The following is a 27,575-nucleotide window of genomic DNA, read 5'->3' as shown; positions in this document are numbered from 1 at the left end:
CATCTGGAGTACTGTGTACAGTACTGGTCTCTTTATTTAAGGAAGGATGTAAATATGTTGGAGGCACTACAGAGAAGGTTTACTGGACTAATACCTGGAATGGGTGGGCTGTCTTCTGAGGAAAGATTGTTCAGGCTAGGCTTGTATCCACTGGAATGCAGAAGAGTAAGAGGCGACTTGATTGAAACATATAAGATCCTGAGGGGTTTTGGCAGGTTGGATGTGGAAATGATGTTTGTCCTTGTGTAGAATCTTGAACTAGGGATCACTGTTTAAAAATAAGTTGTCACCCATTTAAGACAGAGATTAGGAGAATTTTGTTCTCTCAGAGGGTCGTGAGTCTTTGGAATTCTCTTCCTCAAAAGGCAGTGGAAGCAGAGTCTTTGAATATTTTTAAGGCAGAGGTAGACAGATTCTTCATAAGCAAGGGGGTGGAAGGTTATCGTGGGTAGGTGGAAATGTGGAGTAATCAGTTCAGCCATGAACTAATTGAATGGCAGAGCAGGCTTGAGGGGTCGAGTGATCTACTCCTGCTCCTAATTCGTATGTTTCTATGAGAGGAACAGGTGACTTTGTAAATATGGTTCCTAAAGCTTTCCACCGCTGGGGTCTTCCTCACCTCATACCTCGGTCAGTTGCAGGCTGGTTTAAAGCGATTGCTGTGATTAGCGAAAAGATCTGTTAACATTGTAACATGGGACTTCCAGTGTATTAGAATGCAAAGCGACTGGAGTACATTGTCGATAGTGAAGATATATCCTCATTTAATTTGATCAGTTTCTTTTCATGGTTTGGGTGTTTATTGTTTGTAGCCCTTTTAAAAAGGAGGGACTATAGCTTGACTAATTTTATTTTGTTTGCTGACAATGAAAAGAGTAGAAGGCCAATGAAAAGAGTAGAAGGTGAGCTATGTGATATTTTGTCTTTTTACGCCAGCATTTCCTCTGTTCCTATATTTATAGGCACAGCGGTGCGGCTGTGAGCAGTGCCTATGAATTGGACAAAAATGTATGGGGAATTACACGTTTCCATTTCAGAACCTATCCTACCCTTAAGACCCAAATGATTCCCAGCAGGGATATTGATGTCCCTTCATTGAACAGTTAAACATGTTATCTAATAACAGAACACGGGCCGAATCTGTGTTTCCTACATTAATGTACGGATACTTCTGGGCCCTTGGGCATGGTGAGAATATACTAAGCTAGAGTCAGCACGGGGAAGAGAACTTGAAACTGAACTAGACCATGTTACAGCACGGAATTGTCCAGTGATGCTTATACATTCTTGAATGCATACAATGGATAAGGGTCTCAAAGCGAGTCACTTCCTCTGTGACATGAACAAGAACAGCAATGGATGGAATATAGCGTACAATTCAATTTGGATTGTACTTTTTCATCACTGAAACATTTTAGCAATTAGACTCAGTGGATATTTCACTCCATTCTTTAACTCCTCTCTGAATTTTCTCTGGGTCCCTGCATAAATAAATGGATTGATGCAGGAGCTCACAAGCAGAAGCATATATCCGCTTTGGTCCAGAATAACATTTGATTTATTGAAATTGGAACCAGAAAAGTAACTTAATTTCGCAATTCGGATAAAAAGGAAATTTATAAGAACTACCAAATATAACAGGATGAAACTGCACGAGATGCAGAAGAGTAAAACGATGGACTTTTTCCGTTTCTCCATCTCTGGGTCACTCTGATTCTTTCCATTGCTGTGGGCTGTGAGTCTCCTGCGGGCTTTACTGGCCACTAGAATGTGTCTGACTGTCAGAGCATTGAACAGTAAAATCAGAATGAATGGGAGACAAGGGGTTAAAAGGGAATAAATCCAGTCATATGCGACCCATGCAGGTGACGTATAAAATGTTAATTTTATGATGCAGAACCAGGGTATATTGTCAATTATAAGCAAAGGTTCCATTATAAAATACCGGAAAGTATTTTTTAAACAGCTCTGTGTGCAGACCGTTCCTATAACCCACGCCGCCGTTTTCTCTGTGCAGTATTTTATTTTCAGCTTCTGGCAACAAATGGCTATAAATCGATCAAAGGTGAAAGCGACCGTTAACCAGACAGAATTGTCTATGATCGCAAAGCTTAGGGCATTACGGAGACTGCATACAGGTGTGATGGACAGAAAAGTGTCTGGGAAATAAATACTAGCAATCTGGTTTAATATCACAACAGTGATCATAACCAGGAGATCTGTCACTGCCATGGACATCAGATAGTAAGTGATACATCTGGAGAGACCGCATCTTCCTCGAGACAGGATCACAATCACTGCCAGGTTAGCTGTAATAGAGAAAGAGGCTAAGAGAAAGCGGAACAGTGTACATGTGTCAGCGAGCAAGAACAGGACTATTACTGGTCCGACTCCCAACAAAATCATCTGTTTTATTTAGAGATACAGCACTGAAACAAGCCCCTCGAGTCTATGCCAACCAACAGCCACCCATTTATACTCACCATACAGTAATCCCTACCACCTACCTACACTAGGGGCAATTTACAATGGCCAATTTACCTATCACTTGCAAGTCTTTTGGCTTTGGGAGGAAACCGGAGCACCTGGCTGAACCCACGTGGATCACAGGGAGAACTTGCAAACTCTGCACAGGCAGTACCCAGAAGTGAACCCGGGTCACTAGAGCTGTGAGGCTGCAGTGCTAACCACTGCACCACTGTGCCGCCCGTTTCACAGAGTTATGTGTGAAATTCACAACTTTGACAGCTGATACTGGATGGAAAAGTATCGCTTAACATCTGGGCAGTTGTTTCTGTGTTTAAAATAATCACCTGCATGAAAATTCAGAGAGATCAATAACATCGGAATGTAAAATAATACAATCAAACAGAATGGAGAACAAAAAGGCATTACAAACTCATTGAACCAAAATGGGAACATCAAACAGACAGGAAGAAAATAACATAAGTAATATATTATGGAAGATATTTAAGAGAGTAAACAATACAATTACTGACAATAAAAGTGGAAACTAAAAGGAAAGTAGTAAAAACTTGCATTTAAAATGGATTATATTCTGCTGAGGATCTAAAAGACCCTCACCCTAACAAATTATTGTAAAATGATTCACTGTTGGAAAACTCGACTGTCAACTTTTTCGAAAGGATCCTCAAGCAGAGAGAACTAAACAGACAATTAACATTTTCACACTTTGCAGAGGGGATGTTTTTGAAGATGCACTAATAACTCTGACCATTTCCCCTGTTAGTCCGTGGGATCTCCGTTGTGCACCTATGCCTGCGGAAGTGGTAGGTGGTGAGGTCTCATTCAGAGAAAGCTTGCTCCTACAGGGCAGCAGTTCATCAGCACTGCACTGCGCTGTCGGCAGAGATGATCAGCTTAGTCCTATAGTGGGTGTTGAAATTAAACTTTTTTGACGCAGATGCGAGAGATACCACCAGTTATAGAAATTATGGAAAAAAATTTGAAGGTGGGAACAGTCCAGGACATTGTCAGGAGCTTAGAGCAGAAGGAACATTCGGACATAATAGTGGTCACTGCAGAACAGTCAGTAGCAGCGACTGTTGGAAGAGGAGAGCCAGGCTGAAGCAGTGCGCATTAAAGACTGAGAACAGAAACACTGAGCACTGTGAATTTAGGGTAAGTACAGATTCATTCATAAAACGGCCACTTATCACATTGCTTATATTTCTATTATCAACCCGATGCCTAATAATGTTCCTTCAATGAATTCACTCCTTAAATTCAGTCAGGAATTATTTAATTGTTGAATAATTTCAATCGGTGAATCCTTTGGAAAAGCAGACAGCCGCTCTCAATGCCATTAACATAATAGATCTCCATTTACACTGTGATAACCGTGTGGCAAGTCACTCACAACCTCCATACATACGCCCAGGCATGCGTCATGGAGAGGTCACTCCATAGTCACCTCACAGCGACCAAATCAACACGGCAGGCAGCAGTTACGGGTTATAAGTCCAGCTCAATTCACGTAGAGACTGGGTGCCATGGACTGCCTTTGTCGGTGGGAGAGGTCATCACGTCTCACTGGACAGCTACCGCCCACCTCAAACCATGCACCCCCGGTCAGTAAGGTTCTGTCCCGCTGCAGTTCACCTGCTTCAATGGGTGCTTGGAGCTCAGGGTCATTGCCAGACAAGTGGACTGTAACACCGCACCAAACAGCACGACCAAAAAAGGAAAGAAGATGCCAGCCCTTCGTTTTGCAAGCTGGAACATCAGAACTATGTGTCCTGGCCTGTTGGAAGACCTTACACAAATCAACGATTCTCGGAAGACCGCCATCATTAACAACGAGCTCAGTAGACTCAATGTAGACATTGCAGCACTTCAGGAGACACGCCTCCCTGCGAGCGGATCTCTAAGAGAGCAAGACTACACCTTCTTCTGGCAGGGTTGGGATCCTGAAGAACCAAGACAGCACGGAGTGGGCTTCACCATCAGAAACTCTTTGCTCAGCATGATAGAGCCACCCTCAAATGGCTCAGAACGCATACTGTCCATCCGACTGCTCACTGCCTCTGGTCCAGTACACCTACTCAGCATCTATGCTCCAACACTCTGCTCCCCACCTGAAGCTATAGACCAGTTCTATGAGGGACTCCATAATATCACTAGTAGCATCCCCAATACCGAACACCTATTCCTGCTGGGGGACTTTAATGCCAGGGTTGGGGCCGACCATGACTCATGGCCCTCCTGCCTTGGGCGCTTTGGCATTGGAAGAATGAATGAGAATGGACAGAGACAGCTTGAGTTGTGTACCTATCATAACCTCTGCATCACCAACTCGTTCTTTCACACTAAACCCTGTCACCAGGTTTCTTGGAGGCACCCAACATCACGTCATTGGCACCAGCTGGACCTCATTGTTACAAGGTGAGCCTCTTTAAACAGTGTTCAAATCACACGCAGCTTCCAAAGTGCGGACTGTGACACCGACCACTCCCTGGTGTGGAGCGAAGTTAGACTCAAATCAAACAAGCAGAAGGGCTGCCTGTGCATCAACACGAGCAGAATTTCTCATCCATAGCTGTTACGCAAGTTTCTAAATTCACATGAAAAAGCCCTTCAAAACACTCCCACAGGGGATGCAGAGACCAAGTGGGCCCACGTCAGAGTCTAAATCTATGACCCAGCAATGACCACCTATGGTAATCGTTTGAAGAGGAATGCAGACTGGTTTCAATCTCACATTGAAGAGCTGGAACCTGTCATAGCCGCTAAGTGCATTGCCCTGCTAAACTACAAGAAAGCCCCCAGCGAGTTAACATCTGTAGCATTTAAAGCTGCCAGAAGCGCGGCACAAAGAACAGCCAGGTGCTGTGCAAATGACTACTGGCAACACCTATGCAGTCATACTGAGCTGGTCTCTGACACAGGAAATATCAGAGGAATGTGTGAAAGCATTAAGAGAGCTTTTGGGCTAACCATCAAGAAGATTGCCCCCCTCAAATCTAAATCAGGGGACGCAATCACTGACCAACGTAAGCAAATGGACCATTGGGTGGAACACTACCTAGAACTGTACTCCAGGGAGAATGTTGTCACTGAGACCACCCTCAATGCAGCCTGTCTCTGCCAGTCATGGATGAGCTGGACGTACAGCCAACAAAATCGGAACTCAATGATGCCATTGATTTTCTAGCCAGCGGAAAAGCCCCTGGGAAGGACGGCATTACCCCTGAAATCATCAAGAGTGCCAAGCCTGATATACTTTCAGCACTGCATGAACTGCTTTGCCTGTGCTGGGACGAGGGTGCAGTACCACAGGACATGCGCGATGCCAATATCAAAACCCTCTATAAGAAAAAGGGTGACCGCGGTGACTGCAACAACTACCGTGGAATCTCCCTGCTCAGCATAGTGGGGAAAGTCTTCGCTTGTGTCACCTTAAACAGGCTCCAGAAGGTGGCTGAGCTTGTCTATCCTGAGGCACAGTGTGGCTTTCGAGCAAAGAGATCCACCATTGACATGTTGTTCTCCCTTCACCAGCTACAGGAGAAATGCCATGAACAACAGATGCCCCTCTGTGTTGCTTTCATTAATCTCACCAAAGCCTTTGACCTCATCAGCAGACGTGGTCTCTTCAGACTAGTAGAAAAGATTGGATACCCACCAAAGCTACTAAGTATCATCACCTCATTCCATGACAATATGAAAGGCACAATTCAGCATAGTGGCGCCTCATCAGACCCCTTTCCAATCCTGAGTGGCGTGAAACAGGGCTGTGTTCTCGTACCTACACTGTTTGGGATCTTCTTCTCCCTGCTGCTCTCACATGCGTTCAAGTCTTCAGAAGAAGGAATTTTCCTCCGCACAAGATCAGGTGGCAGGTTGTTCAACCTTGCCCGTCTAAAAGCGAAGACCAAAGTACGGAAAGTACTCATCAGGGAACTCCTCTTTGCTGATGATGCTGCAATAACATCTCACACTGACGAGTGTCTGCAGAGACTCATCGACAGGTTTGCGGCTGCCTGCAATGAATTTGGCCTAACCATCAGCCTCAAGAAAATGAACATCATGGGACAGGACGTCAGAAATGCCCCATCCAGCAATATCGGCGACCACACTCTGGAAGTGGTTCAAGAGTTCACCTACCTAGGCTCAACTATCACCAGTAACCTGTCTCTCGATGCAGAATTAAACACGCGCATGGGAAAGGCTTCCTCTGCTATGTCCAGACTGGCCAAGAGAGTGTGGGAAAATGGCGCACTGACACAGAACACAAAAGTCCAAGTGTATCAAGCCTGTGTCCTCAGTACCTTGCTCTATGGCAGTGAGGCCTGGACAACGTACGTCAGCCAAGAGAGACGTCTCAATTCATTCCATCTTTACTGCCTCCAGAGAATCCTTGGCATCAGATGGCAGGACATAACTCCAACGCAGAAGTCCTCGAGGTGGCCAACATCCCCAGCATATACACCTTACTAAGCCAGCGGCGCCTGAGATGGCTTGGCCATGTGAGCCACATGGAAGATGGCAGGATCCCCAAGGACACATTGTACAGCAAGCTCGTCACTGGTACCAGACCCACCGACCATCCATGTCTCCACTTTAAAGACGTCTGCAAACATGACATGAAGTCCTGTGACATTGATCACAAGTCGTGGGAGTCAGTTGCCAGTGATCGCCAGAGCTGGCGGGCAACCATAAAGGCGGGGCTAAAGCATGGCGAGTCAAAGAGAGTTACCAGTTGGCAGGAAAAAAGACAGAAGCGGAAGGAGAGAGCCAACTGTGTAACAGTCCCGACAACCAATCTTATCTGCAGCACCTGTGGAATAGTCTGTCACTCTAAAATTGGCCTTTATAGCCACTCCAGGCGCTGCTGCACAAACCACTGACAACCTCCAGGCGCTTACCCATTGTCTCTCGAGACAAGGCTGCCAAAGAATTCACCCACAGTAACAGTGTCAACAACACAGTACGTTGAAATGTACACTATGATAACAGTGTGATAGTTCACCCACAGTAAACAGTGTCAGTGACACAATATAAATACATTTGCACTGTGAAATGGCTCAAGTTAAGGGCTTAAATTATTCTGTGCGCAGCACTAAATTGTACATTTAAGCAGGAGAAATTATACTGGTTAAGGGGAAAATTATACCGCTGAAGAGGAGAAATTGTGCTGCCAAAGTCGGAAATGATACTGTACAGTGGAAGAAATTAGAATGGCAATGTAAAAAAAAAAATGATACCAGCAATGGGGAGAAATTACACTTCTAAAAAGGCGAAATTATATCATTTATGACGATAGATTATATCAGTAAATTGAGGAAATAATACCTTTAAAGTGGAAAAAACGATATCGTATAAAAGGAGAAATTATACCAAATGGAGGGAAAATTTTTTCCCATTAAAATGGAGAAATTATCACATGAAAGGGGGGATTGCATATCCATAACGTGGAGAAATGCTAGTGGTAAATAAGAGCAGTGACCATGCTAATGAATGATCCCATAACTAATAACTACAATATTTTACCTGGAATCCCGATAGCTGCAAGGACGGGATAGTAAATGGCAAACAACAGACCTTTTGCTGACCCGTGCATTTCTGTCAGAAGCTCTGAACACGCTCCGAACTGCATTCAAAGCTTTTCATATTTATACCTGATATCAGTCTCTAGGGGGATAACTGGAGAGTTTCATGTTTTACATTAATTACACGAATTGAAACAAACAGATTAGTGCAGCCACCGGACTCATGTTTTTGTTTTGATGGAATGGAATGTTTTTCAAGTGATCTGAAACGGCTCTAAAGTGAAATACGTGGATATTACAATAGATCCTAGTTACAGTTATGAGAATGAAAAGTTTAATAAGTGGTTTCAATGGTGAAAGTGAACCCTATACCAGTTTTTCCCAGGATTAATGCTGAGTTAAGTGCTCTCAGAGAACATGGTCTAACTGACCAGGAATATTCAGGTCCTGAAAGCCTTCGACAAGGTGCTGCACAAGAGGCTGCTGCATAAGATAAGGATGCATGGAGTTAGGGGTAAAGTATTAGCATGGATAGAGGATTGGTTGACTAACAGGAAGCAGAGAGTGGGGATAAATGAGTGCTATTCCGGGTAGCAATCAGTCACTAGTGGTGTGCCTCAGGGATCGGTGCTGGGACCGCAATTATTTACAACTTATATAGATGATTTGGAGTTGGGGACCACGTGTAGGGTGTCAAAGTTTGCAGATGACACTAAGATGAGTGGCAGAGCAAAGTGTGCAGATGACTGTGAAACTTTGCAGAGGAACATAGATACATTGAGTGAGTGGGCAAAGGTCTGGCAGATGGAATACAATGTTAATAAATGTGAAGTCATTCATTTCGGTAGGAGTAACAGTAAAAAGGATTATTACTTGAATGGTGAAAAGTTGCAGCATGCTGCTATGCAGAGGGACCTAGGTGCCCTTGTGCATGAATCGCAATAGGTTGGTTTGCAGGTACAGCAAGTAATTAGGAAGGCAAATGGAATTTTGTCCTTCATTGCTAAAGGGATTGAGTTTAAAAGCAGAGAGGTTATGTTGCAGCTGTATAAGGTACTGGTGAGGCCGCACCTGGAGTACTGTGTGCAGTTTTGGTCTCCTTACTTGAGAAAGGATATACTGGCACTGGAGAGGGTGCAGAGGAGGTTCACTAGGTTGATTCCGGAGTTGAGGTTTTTGGTTTATGAGGAGAGACTGAGTAGATTGGGATGATATTCATTGGAGTTCAGAAGAATGAGGGGGGATCTTATAGAAACATAGAAAATCATGAAGGGAATAGATAAGATACAAGTAGAGAGGATGTTTCCACTGGCAGGTGAAGCTAGGACAAGAGGGCATAGCCTCAAGATTAGAGGGAGCAGATTTAGGACTGAATTAAGCAGGAACTTCTTCACCCAGAGGGTTGTTAATCTATGGAATTCCTTGCCCAGTGAAGTAGTTGATGCTTCTTCAGTAAACGTCTTTAAAGCTAAGGTAGATATCTTTTTGAACAATAAAGGAATTAAGGGATACGGTGGGAGTGCGGGTAAGTGGATCTGAGTCCATGAAAAGATCAGCCATGATCTTATTGAATGGTGGAGCAGGCTCGAGGGGCCGGACGGCCTACTCCTGCTCCGAGATCTTATGATCTTATGAAAGCAACAGCAGCCAAGTTCATGCTCCTGATCACTATTCAGCTCCAGTCTGGGTCATGTGCACCTGATTCCAAATCCCTCTGAGATTGTGCACCCACTTCAAAACAGCTTGCTGCATTCAGTGTGGACTGGTCTAGGTCATCACGGTACTTTCAGTGCATAGATGCAATTGTGCAGTTTATGTTTTGTGTTGAAACGTCCAGTTCAGCATGGTTGCGTTCAGTATTGATGGTCAAGTTCAGTACGGTTATATACGGTGGAGACATGTCCAGTTGACTATTTCCATTTAGTGTGAGCTGTTCGAGGTCGGCACGGTTATATGCAGTGTGCAGAGGGCAAGTTCAGCACGGTCACAATGTGTGTGCATAGGTTTAGTTCAGCCTGATTACATTGAGGGTACACGTGTTTATGTTCAGCACAGTTATTCTCGGTGTTGCTAGTTTCAGCTGGATTACATTCCATGTGCACAGGTCCAGTTGTGCACGTTAATTGTCAGTGTCGAAAAGTGAGGTTGCATTCGGTGTGGACAGGCTTTGGTAAGTTAGGAGATGAGTTACACGTCGCAGAATTACCAGCTTCTGACCTGCTGTTGGAGCCACAGTATTTATATGGCTGGTCCAGTTCAGTTTCGGCCATTGAAAGTCAACTTTTGTTACCAGATCCTGGTCTTTGTTGTCCATCCTAATTGCCTTTGATTATCACCATATATAACAGTATAGCTCCTATTAGGAGGCCTATAAACTGCTCTCACATGTCATAACCCCTCCTTGCTATTTCGTATCTCGACTCATACTGATTTTATTTCCTGCTCTTTCAAGCCAAGATCCTTCCTTATTACTGCCCTTATGCGATCCTTTATTATCAGGGTTACCTATCTCATTTTTTCATTTGGTCTGTATTTGCGAATGTCAAGTATCCTGGAATATTGCATTTCCAACCTTGGTCACCATGCAACCACGTCTCATCAATGCTATTGAATCAAACCATTATTATTCTTTGTGGTAATGCGAGTTGTGAGGAGTACACAAAAAGGCTTCAATGGGCTTTAGACAAGCTAAGCGAGTGGGCAAGAGTATGGCAGATGGAATATAATGTGGAAAAATCTGAAGTTATCCACTTTCGTAGGAATAAAACGGAATGCAGAGTTTATCTTAAATGGTGAGAGATTGGGATTGATTTCCAAAATTAACTGGATGCCCTTGTTCACGAGTCACGGAAAGCTAACATGCCGGTGCAACAAGCAATTGGAAAGGTAAATGATACGTTGGCCTTTATTGCAAGAAGACTTGAGAACAGGAGTAAAGACGTGTTGCAGCAGTGGTATAAAACCGTGGTGAGACTGCATCTGGATATTGTGTTTTGGTCTCCTTTCCGAAGGAAGGGTACACTTGTATAGTGCGAGGGCAATGAAGTTCACCAGACTGATTCCAGGGATGACGGGATTGTCCGATGATGAGAAATTGAGGAGGCTGAGCCTGTATTCTCCAGAGTTTAGAAGAATTAGCGGTGCTCTCACAGAAACTTGCATAATTCTTTGAGGGCTTGACAGGATTGATACAGGAAGGATGTTTCCCAGTCTGGGGGAGTCTAGAACCAGGGGAGACATTCTGAGAATAAAAGATAGGCCATTTAGGACTGAGATGAGGAGGAATGTATTCACTCAGAGGATAGCGAATATTAGAAATTCTGTACTCTAGAGGGCTGTGGAGACTCAGTCATTGAGTATGTTCAGACCAGAGATTGATAGATTCCAGGATATTAAAGATATCAAAGGATATGAAAATAGTGCTGGAAAAAGATGTTGAAAAACAAGATCAGCCATAGCTAATAGCTACATGGCGGAGCTGGCTCCAGGGGCCATATGGCCTACTCCTACTTCCTATGTTCCTATGATAAATTGGAGTGAAAGACTGGCAGCCAGAAATGTATTAAAGAAATGATGGCATTAAAGAAGAGCTAGTTCAGGCCCAGTCGAGGTATATTTTTACAAGGGGGAAGGAAGGAAAAACAAAGTCAGAGCTCCCTGGAAGACGAAGGTGTTAGAAAGCAGGATGAAACAGTTAAAGGGAGAATACGAGGGAGAATCAGGCTGAATATAAAAAGTACAGAGGAGTGTGAAAAAAATAATAACACGTGCAAAGAAACAGTACGAAAATTAAATCGAAAAGGAAATGGCAGAACAGTGGTGGGACAATACAACCCATGTATCTCAATGTCGTTCATTGTTTGTGGGATCAGCACATGATGAGTTAAAAAAAAGCTTTCAGTTCAGCTGAACAGGGATGCTTTGTAGAAGGTGAGAAGCTAAAGCATAGGGAAGGACACTAATCAATGCTTTGAGGTCTTGGGCATGTTGGATCGGTCATTCTTCATAGTAATAAAAAAAAATCTTATTTTCCAACTTGTGGAAAATATTCTCCAGTTTCTGCTGAGTGCTTTCATGAACAATAACACAGCATTAACAATATAACTAGCATTAACATCAAAACAACTTATAAATTATGCATCCATATGCCATTTACAGTCTGCTCAATCATCTATAGATTCAATGCTTTCAAAGTTTAAAGTTGCACAAGGGCTTTATATATATTCTACATTTCAGAAATTCCTCAGAGTTACTGAGGAATTCACCTGTAACAGGCCTCGTGTTTGAGGAATGTCTGACCCAGATTTTGACTGATCCGGCTTCTGACTGATCCTGCTTCTTCCGATCCAGTTTCTGTTTGATTCGGCTTCTGATTGATTCAGCTGCTGTCTGATCTGGTTTCTGACTGATCCGGATTCTGACTGATCTGGCTTCTGACCGATCCGGATTCTGACTGATCTGGCTTCTGACTGATCCGGATTCTGACTGATCTGGCTTCTGATTGATCCGGCTTCTGACTGATCTGGATTCTGACTGATCCGGCTTCTGACTGATCTGGATTCTGACTGTTCCAGCTTCTGATTGATTCGGCTTCTGACTGATCTGGTTTCTTGTCTGATCCAGCTTCTGACTGATACAGTTTCTGATTGATCCGGCTTCTGACTGATCTGTATTCTGACTGTTCCAGCCTCTGTCCGATCCAGCTTCTGACTGATCTGGTTTCTGATTGATCCGGCTTCTGACTGATCTGGTTTCTGTCTGATCCAGCTTCTTTCTGATCTGGCTTCTGACTGATCTGGCTTCTGTCTGATCTCGTTTCTGACTGATCCGGATTTTGACTGATCCGGATTCGGACTGATCCAGCCTCTGATTGATTCGGCTTCTGACTGATCCAGTTTCTGATTGATCCAGATTTTGACTGATCCGAATTCTGACTGATCCGGATTCTGACTGATCCAGATTCTGACTGATCCAGCCTCTGATTGATCTGGCTTCTGACTGATCCAGTTTCTGATTGATCCAGCTCCTGATTGGTCCGGATTGTGACTGATCCAGATTCTGACTGATCCAGCCTCTGATTGATCCAGCTTCGGACTGATCCAGTTTCTGATTGATCCAGATTCTGATTGATCCAGAGTTTGACTGATCCAGATTCTGACTGATCCAGCCTCTGATTGATCCAGATTTTGACTGATCCAGCCACTGATTGATCTGGCTTCTGACTGATCCGGATTTTGCCTGATGGAATTCTGACTGATCCAGATTCTGACTGATCCAGCCTCTGATTGATCTGGCTTCTGACTGATCCAGCCTCTGATTGATCCAGCTTCTGACTGATCCGGATTTTGCCTGATGGAATTCTGACTGATCCAGATTCTGACTGATCCAGCCTCTGATTGATCTGGCTTCTGACTGATCCAGCCTCTGATTGATCCAGCTTCTGACTGATCCGGATTTTGCCTGATGGAATTCTGACTGATCCAGCTTCTGATTGATCCAGGTTCTGATTGATCCAGAGTTTGACTGATCTGGATTCTGACTGATCCAGATTCTGACTGATCCAGATTCTGACTGATCCAGCCTCTGATTGATCTGGCCTCTGACTGATCCAGTTTCTGATTGATCCAGCTTCTGACTGATCTGGCTTCTGACTGATCTAGTTTCTGACTGATTCAGCTTATGACTGATACAGATTTTGTCGGATCCAGATTCTGACTGAACCGGTTTCTGTCTGATCCGGATTTTGACTGATCTGGATTATGACTGATCCAGCCTCTGATTGATCCACCTTCTGACTGATCTGGATTCTGACTGATCCGGTTTCTGTCTGATCCAGATTTTGACTGATCCAGATTCTGACAGATCCAGCTTCTGACTGATCCGGCGTCTGACTGATCCGGCTTCTGACTGATCCGGTTTCTGTCTGATCCAGCTTCTGTCTGATCCGGCTTCTGACTGATCCGGCTTCTGACTGTTACAGATCTGTCTGATCCAGCTTCTATCTGATCTGACTTCTGTCTGATCCGGCTTTTGACTTTTACAGATCTGTCTGATCCAGATTCTGACTGATCCAGCCTCTGATTGATCCAGATTTTGACTGATCCAGCCACTGATTGATCTGGCTTCTGACTGATCCGGATTTTGCCTGATGGAATTCTGACTGATCCAGATTCTGACTGATCCAGCCTCTGATTGATCTGGCTTCTGACTGATCCAGCCTCTGATTGATCCGGCTTCTGACTGATCCAGTTTCTGATTGATCCAGGTTCTGATTGATCCGGCTTCTGACTGATCCAGTTTCTGATTGATCCAGGTTCTGATTGATCCGGCTTCTGACTGATCCAGTTTCTGATTGATCCAGGTTCTGATTGATCCAGAGTTTGACTGATCTGGATTCTGACTGATCCAGCCTCTGATTGATCCAGCCTCTGATTGATCCAGCTTCTGATTGATCCAGATTTTGACTGATCCAGCCACTGATTGATCCAGCTTCTGACTGATCCGGATTTTACCTGATGGAATTCTGACTGATCCAGCTTCTGATTGATCTGGCTTCTGACTGATCTAGTTTCTGACTGATTCAGCTTATGACTGATACAGATTTTGTCGGATACAGATTCTGACTGAACCGGTTTCTGTCTGTTCCGGATTTTGACTGATCTGGATTATGACTGATCCAGCCTCTGATTGATCCACCTTCTGACTGATCTGGATTCTGACTGATCCGGTTTCTGTCTGATCCAGATTTTGACTGATCCAGATTCTGACAGATCCAGCTTCTGACTGATCCGGCGTCTGACTGATCCAGCTTCTGACTGATCCGGTTTCTGTCTGATCCAGCTTCTGTCTGATCTGGCTTCTGACTGATCCGGCTTCTGACTGTTACAGATCTGTCTGATCCGGCTTCTATCTGATCTGACTTCTGTCTGATCCGGCTTTTGACTGTTACAGATCTGTCTGATCCAGATTCTGACTGATCCGGCTTATGACTGATCCAGATTCTGACTGATCCAGCCTCTGATTGATCCAGATTTTGACTGATCCAGCCACTGATTGATCTGGCTTCTGACTGATCCGGATTTTGCCTGATGGAATTCTGACTGATCCAGATTCTGACTGATCCAGCCTCTGATTGATCTGGCTTCTGACTGATCCAGTTTCTGATTGATCCAGCTTCTGATTGATCCAGATTTTGACTGATCCAGCCACTGATTGATCCAGCTTCTGACTGATCCGGATTTTGCCTGATGGAATTCTGACTGATCCAGCTTCTGATTGATCTGGCTTCTGACTGATCTAGTTTCTGACTGATTCAGCTTATGACTGATACAGATTTTGTGGGATCCAGATTCTGACTGAACCGGTTTCTGTCTGATCCGGATTTTGACTGATCTGGATTATGACTGATCCAGCCTCTGATTGATCCACCTTCTGACTGATCTGGATTCTGGCTGATCTGGTTTCTGTCTGATCCAGATTTTGACTGATCCAGATTCTGACAGATCCAGCTTCTGACTGATCCGGCGTCTGACTGATCCAGCTTCTGACTGATCCGGTTTCTGTCTGATCCAGCTTCTGTCTGATCCGGCTTCTGACTGATCCAGCTTCTGACTGTTACAGATCTGTCTGATCCAGCTTCTATCTGATCTGACTTCTGTCTGATCCGGCTTTTGACTGTTACAGATCTGTCTGATCCAGATTCTGACTGATCCGGCTTATGACTGATACAGATTCTGTCTGATCCGGCTTCTGTCTGATTTCGTTTCTATCTGATTCAGTTTCTGACTGCTTTGACTTCTAACAGTTTCAGCTTCTGTGTGATCCGCTTTCTGACTGATCCGGCTTCTGCCTGATCTGTCTTCTGAATGGTTTGGATTCTATCTACTCTGTCTTCCTCGAATTCTAAGCTACCCGTCCTAACATCTACTCTTCAAACATTTCTTTTCATCCTGCTACATGTCACAGGTTCCGTGGTATTACCTTGGCCCATTTAGCCATAAAAGTTTCTGTTTTAACAAAGGTCACTTTCCGAGCAGTCACTGAACTGTTAATCAACTCATTTAACTTGAGGCAGTTACAGAGACCAGCAGCGGCCAACAGGAGGAGACACTGTTTCAAGTTATAACTTATTGACCTGAAGGTCTACACATGTCCATTGAAATGTCGCCTAGCTAACTGCTGAAAGATCGATGCTGCATGAAGTAGCCTTCAAAAAAGAAGAAAATCTGCTTTTTATTCTGCTGAACTTCCTTATCAGCAAAATCTGTCTCTGCCTGGAATTCCTTTCAATTTAAGCTGGCAAGCTTCAGGGTGTTGACGGAAATCACTGAATAGACAAAAGGTAAATATTAATAAAAAGACGAATTTAATATAGAATGTATCGCTTCCTTGCATTAAGAATTTTGTACTGTTTCGCTAGCAATATGGCACAAAAAATATTGATTCCACGTTTGCATTGCCTACTGGAAAAGAAATCAAACTCAGTCTTTTCCACTACTCACTGTTGGAAGCCACTGGTGGGTAGCTGGGGATTCTGAGGCGATTTGAAGTAAAAATGTTTCTATAGAAGTATTGTATCTTTTTTTTCCTGTGACCCTCACAACACACTGTATGCTATGTATTGTTTCATCTCAGTGCGAGCCTGCACAGCCCCAAATAGAGATTATCTCCAGAGCACAAAGGCTCAGCTGGTTATTGTACGAGGGTCTAAGTGGTTTCTCCCGCTGTGAGACTCAATGCACAGTAATACCTGGCCGCGTCAACGGGTCGCAGTTTGGACACTGTTAAGGTGAATATGGCATTCGAGGTGCCCAGGGCAGAGGAAAAATGGCTTCGATCAAAATCTGCTTTAATTTGGTAACCACCTGAAAACTCGCGAAGTAGAATCTCTGGTTCTGCGTCGGCATATTGCCGGACCCACAGTAGGAACTCTTGGTAGTGAAATAGATGCAGTCTAAAGTTGTAATTAAAACAAGAAATGCTGGTAATACTCAGCAGATCTGGCATCATCCGTGCAGAGAGAAGCGGAGTTAACGTTTCAGGTCAATGACCCTTCATCAGAACTGACAAATATTAGAGATGTAAAATGTTTTAAGCAAGTAAAGAGGAGGTGGGACAAGAGATAACAAAAGAGAAGGTGTTGATAGGACAAGGTCATGGAACAAAGGCAAACGGTATGTTAATGGTGTGGTGAAAGACAAAGTATTAGTACAGAGAGGGTGTCAATTGACTGTAAAATGAACAGCCCTTGCTGCAAGTTATTTTTATCCTATCCAATTACTCTACCCCTCTTCCTTTATATTGACAGGTTTCTCCACTGTTGCTAACACAAATTGTAATAAATCTTATATTGTCTGAATTTAATGTAAGCATTTAATGAACTTACAATATAAGTCAAAGGGTGTTTTACAATTTACAGTCAATTATATAATTATCTGACATTAATAATGATTTTTTGTTTCCACCAACATAAATACCCCACCCTAGTGACTGCACCTTGATGTACTGAGAAGAATTAAGGGCTACCATGACCCTGAAAGCCAGGAGTTTACTGAAAGTAATAAAGCTTTTACCTACAGGAAGGAAAATGACACAGAATTAAGATGGATCTAATACTAGGACTGGAGATGAAGAAACAGGAAGCCCTCCATCTAAGTTTTCTGACGTCACTTTTGGGCGGCACAGTGAGTGTTGCAGGTGAATTCAATACAAAAAGCCATGCTTGGAGTGTGAAACGGACATAAAGGTAGCAATGAAAAAAATCACGTTGAATATGACAGGAGAGTAGAACCTCCGTTTTCTTTAGTTAAATTAAGAGAGAGAAAAAAAGTAAAACCATGAATCGAGTATGGCCACTGAAAATGTGATCGGCGGAGGCTATGTCAAAAGATGAGAGTCAGACTGCAAAGCGTTAAATAAGTATTTTCCTTCAGTTTCTACAAAAGAGGGAACAGGTAATAGATAGATTTGATCTGGAAATGGTAACTAGAGGGTGTTTCAGAGGTAAGTTGCTCCAGCATGGTTAAAGAACAGCTGGAAAACATTAGATGAATCAATCATAGGCCCAGATAAGATGCATTCGATAAGCTTAATGCAAATAAGGGAGATAATAGCCAGACCTGGGTCATAAATCTTTGAGAAATTGTTGAATACTGGGGAGGTGACTGGGGACCAGAGAAAGACAGATTCAGCGCCAATGTTGAAAAAAGAAGCTAGCAAAAGTGACAAGGAGACTACGTACCAGTGAATTAGATGCCCATTGTGGGAAAGCTTGTGGAAACCCTGATTAAAGTAAAAATTATGGAACATCTGGATAGAATTATAACCTTAAATTATAGACAACATGTGTTCATGAAGAGAAAGCCTTGCTTACTTCGTTCACTAATTTACTTCGAGCATGTGACGAAGGAGCTTGATTGGGGTAAGCCAGTGGATGTGATGCACTTGCATTTCTGTAGGCCTTTGGGTGGAAATGAAAAGAAACACAGTAGGAATCAGTAGAAATACTTTGCAAGCGAGTCGTGATTGGTAGATCAATACAGCCAAAAAGGTGTTGATGCAGGGATTGTCATCAGACTGGCAAATGCTAACAGTGGGGTCCCACAAAAATCTATTTTGATCCGATTTTTTGGAAGCTATTTATAAAAGATCTGAAACCGGGAGTCGCAAGAACTCTGGTTAAATTTGCAGAGGAAACAATGCTGATGAAGATGGTAGACTGCAAAGATCAACAGGATAAGCCTCTGGAGGATCTAGCACTTGGAAATTGGGCAGACAGGTGACAGGTGACATTCAATATAGAGGAAAAGCCAAGTGTGTCACATTGAGGCAAGAAATCCTGGAACAGAGTATCACTTAAATGAAAAGTAATTAATTTGCATGGAAAGTGAAAAAGATCTGGGCTTTCTGTCTGGCAATAAATTGAAGCTATTGCAATAATGAGCAAAGCAGATGAGATGTTGTCATGTATGAAAAGGTCAATATAGTGCCGAGAAAGTGAAAGATCCTGCCTCTTTATAAATCATTGGTGCAACCACTCTTACTTTACTATCTTCGCTTCTACCCTTATTTTATCACCACCCTCTTCCTTAGTAAATACAGATGCAAAGTGCCCAATACGTATTCGAGCCTTGCCTTACTTCTCTAGGTAAAAATCATCTCTTACTACCTGTGGAGATAGTAGAGCTAATGGATGGGGTGAAAATTGAAAGACAGATTGTACTTATAAGACTGGCTATGCTTAAAGTGGATGCGTTGCAGATCTGGATGGCTTGCTTCCCAGGATGCAAGTTGCTATGGAAAGTTGGAGTGAATATAGCAGAAGTACTTTGCATAATCTTTACTAGATACGGGGAAGATGCCAGAGGATTGGAGAGTGGCAAATGTGAAACCCTTATTATAGAAATCTACCTGCTATTTATCTGCTGGTTGATGAGTTTTGGGTTTGATTTTATGTTAACTATTCTCACTTTGCTAGTCTTATTTTCTTCTTCACTTTCCTTCACAAATGCTATATTTGGCTTGGTTTTTGCTTGAAAATTCACCAGACGTTATGCTGAACCTTTACAAAGCTCTGTCCAGTTCTGGTCACTATACTTCAGGGAGAATGTGAGGGACCTTGAGTGAGTGCAGAGGGGATTTGGCACAATTCTTCCAGGGATGAGGGAATTTAGCTTCCCGTTTATGTTGGAGAAGCTGGAGCTTTCTCCTTTAGACAAAAGAGATTGAGGGGTAATTTGATAGAGATATACACAATTATGGCAGACTTAGATAAGGTAGACAAAGAAAAGCTGTTCTCACTGACTGATAGTAAAAGGACTAGAGGGTTACAGATTTAAAGTTTTGAGCAAGAGAAATGGGGTGCGAGGGAAAACTTTTTTTTACACAGGCAATGGTAACGACCTGGAACTCACACCCAACAAGGGTGATGGGTGATTGATTTCAAAAGAAAATTGGATAGGCCTTTGAAGAAAACAAACTTTAATGAAATACAGGAATAGAGCAGTGAGAATGGGACTGACTAGATTGCTCTACAGAGAACTGGCATGGAATTGATGAGTCAAATGATGCCCTCTATACTGTAATGACTCTCTGACCTCATGTGCATGCTTGCAGCCTATGGATGAGCGAGTCCCGTGCTGCTACCTTCTTCTTCACGCTTCTGGCTTCCTCTGTGCTTATCAGTGGACTGAGCACCGTTGTGCAGATACCACTTGGCGCAGCCAGCCTGCTCTTCTTAAAGACAGTCTGTCCCTTTTAAAGGGAAGGTACACTGAATAATATTGGTGGAACTTAAATGATGGAAGAAGAAATACCAAGGCAGAGCAAGGGTTGCAGGGTGACGGATGGGCGCATTAATGACGGAGCTGGACAGGAGGAAAGGAGCAGTCATCGTTCTGAATGGGTCCGGGAGGCCCTGAAGGACCACCCTGTGAATGGAATGTGAAAATATGGTGTGGGAGGTCAATGTCCGGTGACAGAACCTGGGGATCTGACAGCAGTGCCACAAGACGTGCAATGACTTCATGTGGGTGGTCAAGGTCAGTGAATGCATCTACACATGACGTCACCCATCCTCATACCTGCAACCTGTCATTCTTTTGAATGCGCCACAGCTCCATTACTCACCGAGCAGCACCTGCTGGCACTCAGGACACAGGCCTTACATCCAGACACTCCACCTTACCCTCACACATCTACCAGTGCTTCTAGACGTACATTCACCTCTCTCTATGCCTCCAGTTACCTTCAGCCATTCCGCTATGGCAGGAATATCACCCACACATAGTGCTGCAGAATCACTAACATTCTGCCTTCCACCCTGAAGTTCAAGGGGGCACAATAGAAAGGAGCAGAGCAGAGCAATCGGGGGACAAGGACACCTGCATTTCCAGAGCCCAAAAATGAGATAGTTCTCAAAATCATGGGCCTGACAATGACAGAGTCCATGTCATTCGGCATTGCTGAGCACATTGAAGATGAAGGTTTTTTCCTGTCTTAAGTCCCTCCTCAACACCCAGCTCACCATCATCCTAACATCTGACATGATATGTAAGGTGCAAATGGTGTGACCATAGACAACGTGTTCGCCACCACGCTCGCCTTCTTTAATCCCAACCTTTCCCTTCTGATTTGCTGCATGCAGACACACAGGACTTACCATCTGCCCAACCACAACTTCCCAAGGAGGAAGAGAGAAGGAAGGAGAAAGAGAGAGAGAGAGTGCTGACTACAACAGCACAGCATTAATGAAGTGAAGGCGAGGCTCCGTCATTTGATCTAATACTGGTAGCCACTAGCTCAGATACTGGCACTGCAAGTCACATGGACACTAGTATAGATTTTAGATCAGCACAGAGCGAACTATTGGTCATGAGTGGGCAGCAGCCAGGCCATGGGTAACGTATGATTCATTTGCCAGCTTGCCAGCAGGCGAGGTCACCGACGGGCCAACTACAAAGGAGTTTGATTTGGCAGCATATTGAGGAGCAATTAATAGAATGCATACCGAGATACTGGGTGCATTGGCTGGTCTTCCAGGCAGCTTCCTGTCTCTGTCAAGAAGGCTGGTTCCAACTGATGGAAGGCATGTTCAAAGTACATTTAACCAGCCCAAGATGTTTGGTCAATGGGATAAAATGCAAGGGCAACAGACTGATGAATGTAACTTTACCCTGTCCCAGGTGTTTGGTAAATGTGATAGAATCTGTGGGTAAAAAGGAATGCCTGACCAAAATATCTTTAACCGGCCCCAGATTTCTGGTCAATGGGGTAAAATGTACAGGTAATAGGGGATTGACTAATCAATGGAGCCTTCCCCTGTTCCAGATATTTGGTGAACGAACGTAATTCTAAGCTAATGGAATAGTAGCTGCTGAAATTATTTTCATTGGACCCCGGTGTTCGGTAAACTGGACAGTATGTCCAGGTAATAGAGGACTAGTTAATCACTGTAGCTTACCCTGACCCAGGTGTTTGGTGTAAGGGATAGAAATTTGGAGTGATAGTGGAATAACAAATCAATGCCATGAGTTCAACGCAAGGCTGAAACAGTGGTGTTTCGTTCCATGGGTCACTGGTTCCAGTACTGGGGAAAGAGGGAGCTGTTCCTTGGGTCAATGTCCACTTAAGCTCTACTGGGACCAATGTTCGGGTGAATTCAATAACTAGTGCTGGAGGTAGGGATTCAAGATAAAATGTTGGGGAGGCTTAAATTGATGTGGAATCTATAAATGTAAAGAGAAAAGTCAAGGGCACAGAGCAATGTAGCAATTTGAGTAAAGTTAAGCAGAATGTGACAGGAAGGGACAGAGAATTTAACGCAAATAGCGTATCAGTAAATAAGATAAAATCAGGGGGAAATGGCAGAAAGTTAAAAGTAAAACCATTTTATCTGAATGCCTGGAGGACTTTTAACAAGATAGACAAGTTAAAGGCACAAATAGAGATCAACGGTTTGATCTAATAGCACTAATGTGACGTGGCTGCATGGTGAACATGGTTGGGAAATAAATATTCCAGGGTACTTGATATTTCGCAAAGACAGACAAAATGAAAACAAATATAGGGTAGCCCTGATAATAAAGGGTCACATAGGACAGTAGTAAGGAAAGATCTTGGCTCAAAAGAGTAGGAAATGAGATCAGTATGGATAGAGATACGAAATAACAAGGAGAAGCTAAGGCATGTGAGAGCTATTTCTAGGCCTCCCAGTAACAGCTCTACTGTTGGATATTAATCAAACGTCTATCTTGCCAGAGATTCACGTCAAGAAATAGAAGGATCTGGCAACAAAGGTTGATACTCAACGGCCGAACCTTAACTGCATCAGCAATATAAAGACTGTGGCGACAAGAGCAGGTCAGAGGCTGGGAATTCTGCGGCAAGTACTCACCACCTGACTCCCCAAAGCCTGTCCAGACTCATCCAACTGGATCTGTGCACACTAAATGCAACCATGGTGAACTGGACCTGTCCACACTGAATGTAGCCATGCGAAACTGGACATTTCTACAATAAATGACCCTGGTGAACTGGACTCCTCCACATTGAAAGTAACTGTCCAATACCTGATCTGAGCAGGCCAGCAGTAACCGTGTTCAATTAGCCATCTGTATGCTAGATACAAGCACGCTGAGTTGGCCAAGATCACATTGGCAGTAACGGTGTAGAATTAGGCCTGTCCACATTCAATGGAACCAGGCGGAACAGAAGCTGCTGTCACTGAAAGTAACAATACAGAATGGATCTGTCCACTCTGAATGCGAGTGTGCTGAACCGGAACTATCATCATCGAATCCACACAAAACATCAACGCGCTAACTGAACGTGTCTCTACAGAATGTAACTATACTGAACACTGAATGCAACCATGTTGAATTGGATTCTTTAGCACGGAGAATTAGCGTACACAACTGGATCTGTGTAGTGGAATGTAACCAAGCTGAACTGGTTAACACGGTGAGTAACTGTGCTGAATTAAACCTGTGCACAAACAGGGTGACCGGGCTGAACTTGATCTCTCCATACTGTGACCTCGACCAGTCCACATTAAATGTAAATGTGATCAACTGGACATGTCTCCATTCTACCAATCTTGACAATCAATACTGAAGACAACTGTTCTGAACTGACGTTGCCACACAAAGCATAAACGTGCACAACTGCACGTATGCACACTGAAACTATTGTGCTGACCTATACCAGTCCACACTGAATACAATCAGCTGCATTGAAGTGACAGTACTATCTATAGGGCTTTGGAGTCACATGGATAAGACCCAGGATCGCATGGACTGGAGCTGAATCGTGATCAGGAACAAGAACTTGACTGCAATTTCCTTCAGGACCAGAATATCTCTGGTCACTTATACCTTGTGATGTGGGAAATTAATTCAGCATGAAAGTTTTTAAACCTGGGGATTCATTTTCACCATTGCAACTGCCTCTTACACTTTTCATTATCGTAACTATAACTAGGATCATATTGTATTCTCTGGCTACTTACTTTAGAGCCATATCAGGTCCCTTCAGAAACATTCCATTCTATCAAAACGAAAACACCAGTCTGGCAATAGCTGCATTAATCTGTTGGCTTCAATTCGTGCAATTAATGTAAAATATAAAAATATCTAATTATCTCCCTGGAGCCTGACATCAGGTAACAGTATAACAATCTTTGAGTGCAGTTTAGAGCGTGCTCAGAGCTTCTGACAAAAATGCACGGATCGAAGATCTGGTGTTTGCCATTTACTATCCCGTTCATGCAGCTCTTGGGGTTCCAGGTAAAGTACTGTACTTAGATATTAGTTACGGAAATCATTGATTAGCTTTATCACTCCTCTTACTTATCACTAGCACTTCTGCACCTTAATTATATCCTTTTCTCCTTCAATGGGATGCTTTCTCCTCATTTATAGTATTATTTTTTCTACTTTGCAGGTTCTATTTCTCCATTTTAATATAATTTTTTTGGAAATTTGCTAATATGATTTTAGTCATTAATACTTTAATTTCTCCCTTTCAGAAGTGTCATTAGCGGTATAATTTCTTTATATTAACAGCATAATTTCTCCTGCTTTCAAGCATTACTTTCCACTTTGGTGGCAATATTTCCCCTCTTCAGCAGTATCATCTTCCCTTTAACCAGTGTCCATTCTATTGCTTGAAAGCATAATTTCGTACTTCTAACTGTATAATATCTCCCTTGTACTTGAGCCATTTCACAGACTAACTGCAGTTCTATTGTATTGCAGACACTTAATGTGGGTGAATTATCACACTGTTATCATAATGTAAATATAGTCCTATTGTGTCATTGACACTGTTACAATAGGTGAATTACCACACTGTTATCACGGTGTAAATGTAGTTCTATTGTGTTATTAACACTGTTACTGTGGGTGAATTATCACACCTTTATCACGCTGTAAATGTAGTTTTATTGTGTTTTGATACTTTTACTTTGGGGGAATTATCACACTGTTATCAGGTATGAATGTGGATCTGTTGTGTTATTGACACTTACTGTGGGTGAATTATCACGCTGTCATTATGCTGTTACTTTGGGTGAATTCTTCTTTTTTCTTCTTCTTTGGCCTCCTTGTCTCGGGAGACAATGGGTAAGCACCTGGAGGTGGTCAGTGGATTGTGAAGCAGCACCTGGAGTGGCTATAAAGACCAATTCTAGAGTGACAAACTTTTCCACTGGTGCTGCAGATAAAATTGGCTACCGGGGTTGTTACACAATTGGCTCTCCCCTTGCACTTCTGTCTTTTTTCCTGCCAACTGCTAGGCAGTTATCAGGCATGAATGTGATTCTGTTGTGTTATTGACACTTACTGTGGGTGAATTATGACGCTGTCATTACGCTGCATTGATACTGTTACTTTGAGTGAATTATCACACGATTAATACAGTGTAAATGTAGTTCTATTGTGTTATTGACACTAACTGTGGGTGAATTATCACACTGCTACCACGGTGTAACGTAGTTATATTGTGTTATAGATACTATTCCATTGGTTGTATTATCACACTATTATCATGGTGTAAACGTAGTTCTACTGTTTTACTGACACTCTTACTGTGGGTAAATTATCACACTGCTATCACGGTGCAAATGTAGCTTTATTGTCTTATTGACACTGTTACTTTGGGTGAATTATCACACTGTAATAAGGGTGTAAATGTAGTTCTATTGTATTATTGACACAGTGTGTGACCTATCACTGCTATCGCAGTGCAAATGTAGTTATGTTATGTAACTGACAGTGTTACTGCAAGCGAATTCTCACACTTTTATCACAGTGTAAATGTATTATTGACACTGTTATTGTAAGTGAATTATCACTTCCACCACAATATACGTTGAGTTCTCCTGTAGAAATGACATTGAGAGCGGCTGTCTGATTTTCATAAATGATTCACTGATTGAAATTATTCAACAAATAAATAATTCCTCACTGAATGTAATGAGTGAATTCGTTGAAGGGGATTATTAGACAACGAGCTGTTCACAGAAATATAAGCATTGCAACAAGTCATCGTTTTATGAATGAACCTGTGCTTACACTAAACTCACAGCGCTCAGTGTTTCTGCTCTCAGTCTCTAACTCTCACTGCTTCAACCCAGCTTTCCTCTTCCACATGAACTGCTGCTACAATGATCACTACTGAGTGAAAATGTTCCTTCTGCTCAAAACCGTTGGTAATGTCCCAGACTGTTCACGTCTTCAGTCTTTCCTCCAAATTTTATATAACTGTGGCATGTCTCACATCTGAGTCAAAAAGTTTTAATTTCAATACCAGCGATTGGACTAAGTCGATCATCTAAGCTGGCAGCTCAGTGCAGTACTGAGGAATTGTTGTATTATAGGAGGGCCCTTTCTCTGAATGAGCCCTCATCGCCTGCCAGTTCTGCTGGTGCAGGTCAACACGGAATTTCCCAGGGGATTAACAGGAGAAGGTGTCTGAGTTATCATTGCGTGTTCAAGAACACCCCCTCCACTGAGTGATGAAACACTTATTGTCCATTTGGTTCTCTCTGAAAATCTTTTCGAACAACCTAACAGTCGAATTTACCACTGCTGAATCATTTTACAGTAATTCGTTGGGTGAGGACCTTTTTCATCCACAGCAGGATATAATCTGTTTTTGCTACTTTCCTGTTATTTTACACTTTTATCACCGGTTATTGTATTATTTACCCCCCAAAATACATTTTAGAATATGTTACTAATATTATTTTCCCTGTCTGTTTGATGTTCCTGTATGGATTTCGATGGGTTCCTGATGCTTTCTTGTTCTCCATTATGTTTGACTGTAGTATTTTACATTCCGATGTTATGATCCGTCCGATTTTTAATCCAGCTTATTTTAATCACAGAAGCAAGTATCCAGAGGTTGAGCGATAGTTTTTCACTCAGTATCATGTGTCAAAGCTGTGCATTTCGCACAGGATTCTGTAAAACTATGTTTTTTTTTGGAATCAGAGCAGTAATTTTCCTGTTCTTGTTCATTCACACATGCTCTTTCTCTCAGTCTCTCTCTGTCTCTATTACAGCTAACCTGGCAGTGATTGTGATCCTGTTCCGAGGAAGATGCGGTCTCTCCAGTTGTATCACTTACTACCTGGTGGCCATGGCAGTGACGGATCTCCTGGTCATGATCACCATTGTGATATTAAACCGGATTGCTGGTATTTATTTCCCACTCAATTTTCTATCCATCACACCGATATGCAGTTTCCATATTGCCCTAAACTTTGCGATCATAGACTTCTGTCTGCGTAACGGTCGCTTTCACCTTTGATTGATTTATGGCCATTTGTTGCCAGGAGCGGAAAATAAAATACTGCACTGAGAAAATGGCAGCTCGTGCGATAGGAACGGTCTGCACACTGAGCCGTTTAATAAATACCTTCCGGTATTTTATTTTTGAACCGTTGAATATTATTAACAATACGCCCTGGTTCTGCAGCATAAGATTGATATTTTATACGTCACCAGCATTGACGACATATGACTGTATTCACCAGATTTTAACCATTTGTCTCCCATTCAT

The 27,575-nt window shown here is 42.9% G+C and overlaps 1 protein-coding gene across 1 annotated transcript in view; it reads left to right on the top strand.

Annotated features, from left to right (window-relative positions):
- The window catches only part of LOC137348767 (zinc finger protein 850-like), a 546,053-nt gene that overhangs the window by 209,408 nt on the left and 309,070 nt on the right, over positions 1-27,575 (top strand). The window lies entirely within an intron of this gene.

This window comes from Heterodontus francisci, chromosome 34 (genome assembly GCF_036365525.1).
Source record: "Heterodontus francisci isolate sHetFra1 chromosome 34, sHetFra1.hap1, whole genome shotgun sequence".
Taxonomy (NCBI): domain Eukaryota; kingdom Metazoa; phylum Chordata; class Chondrichthyes; order Heterodontiformes; family Heterodontidae; genus Heterodontus; species Heterodontus francisci.
This window is presented reverse-complemented; position numbering and strand designations above follow the sequence as displayed.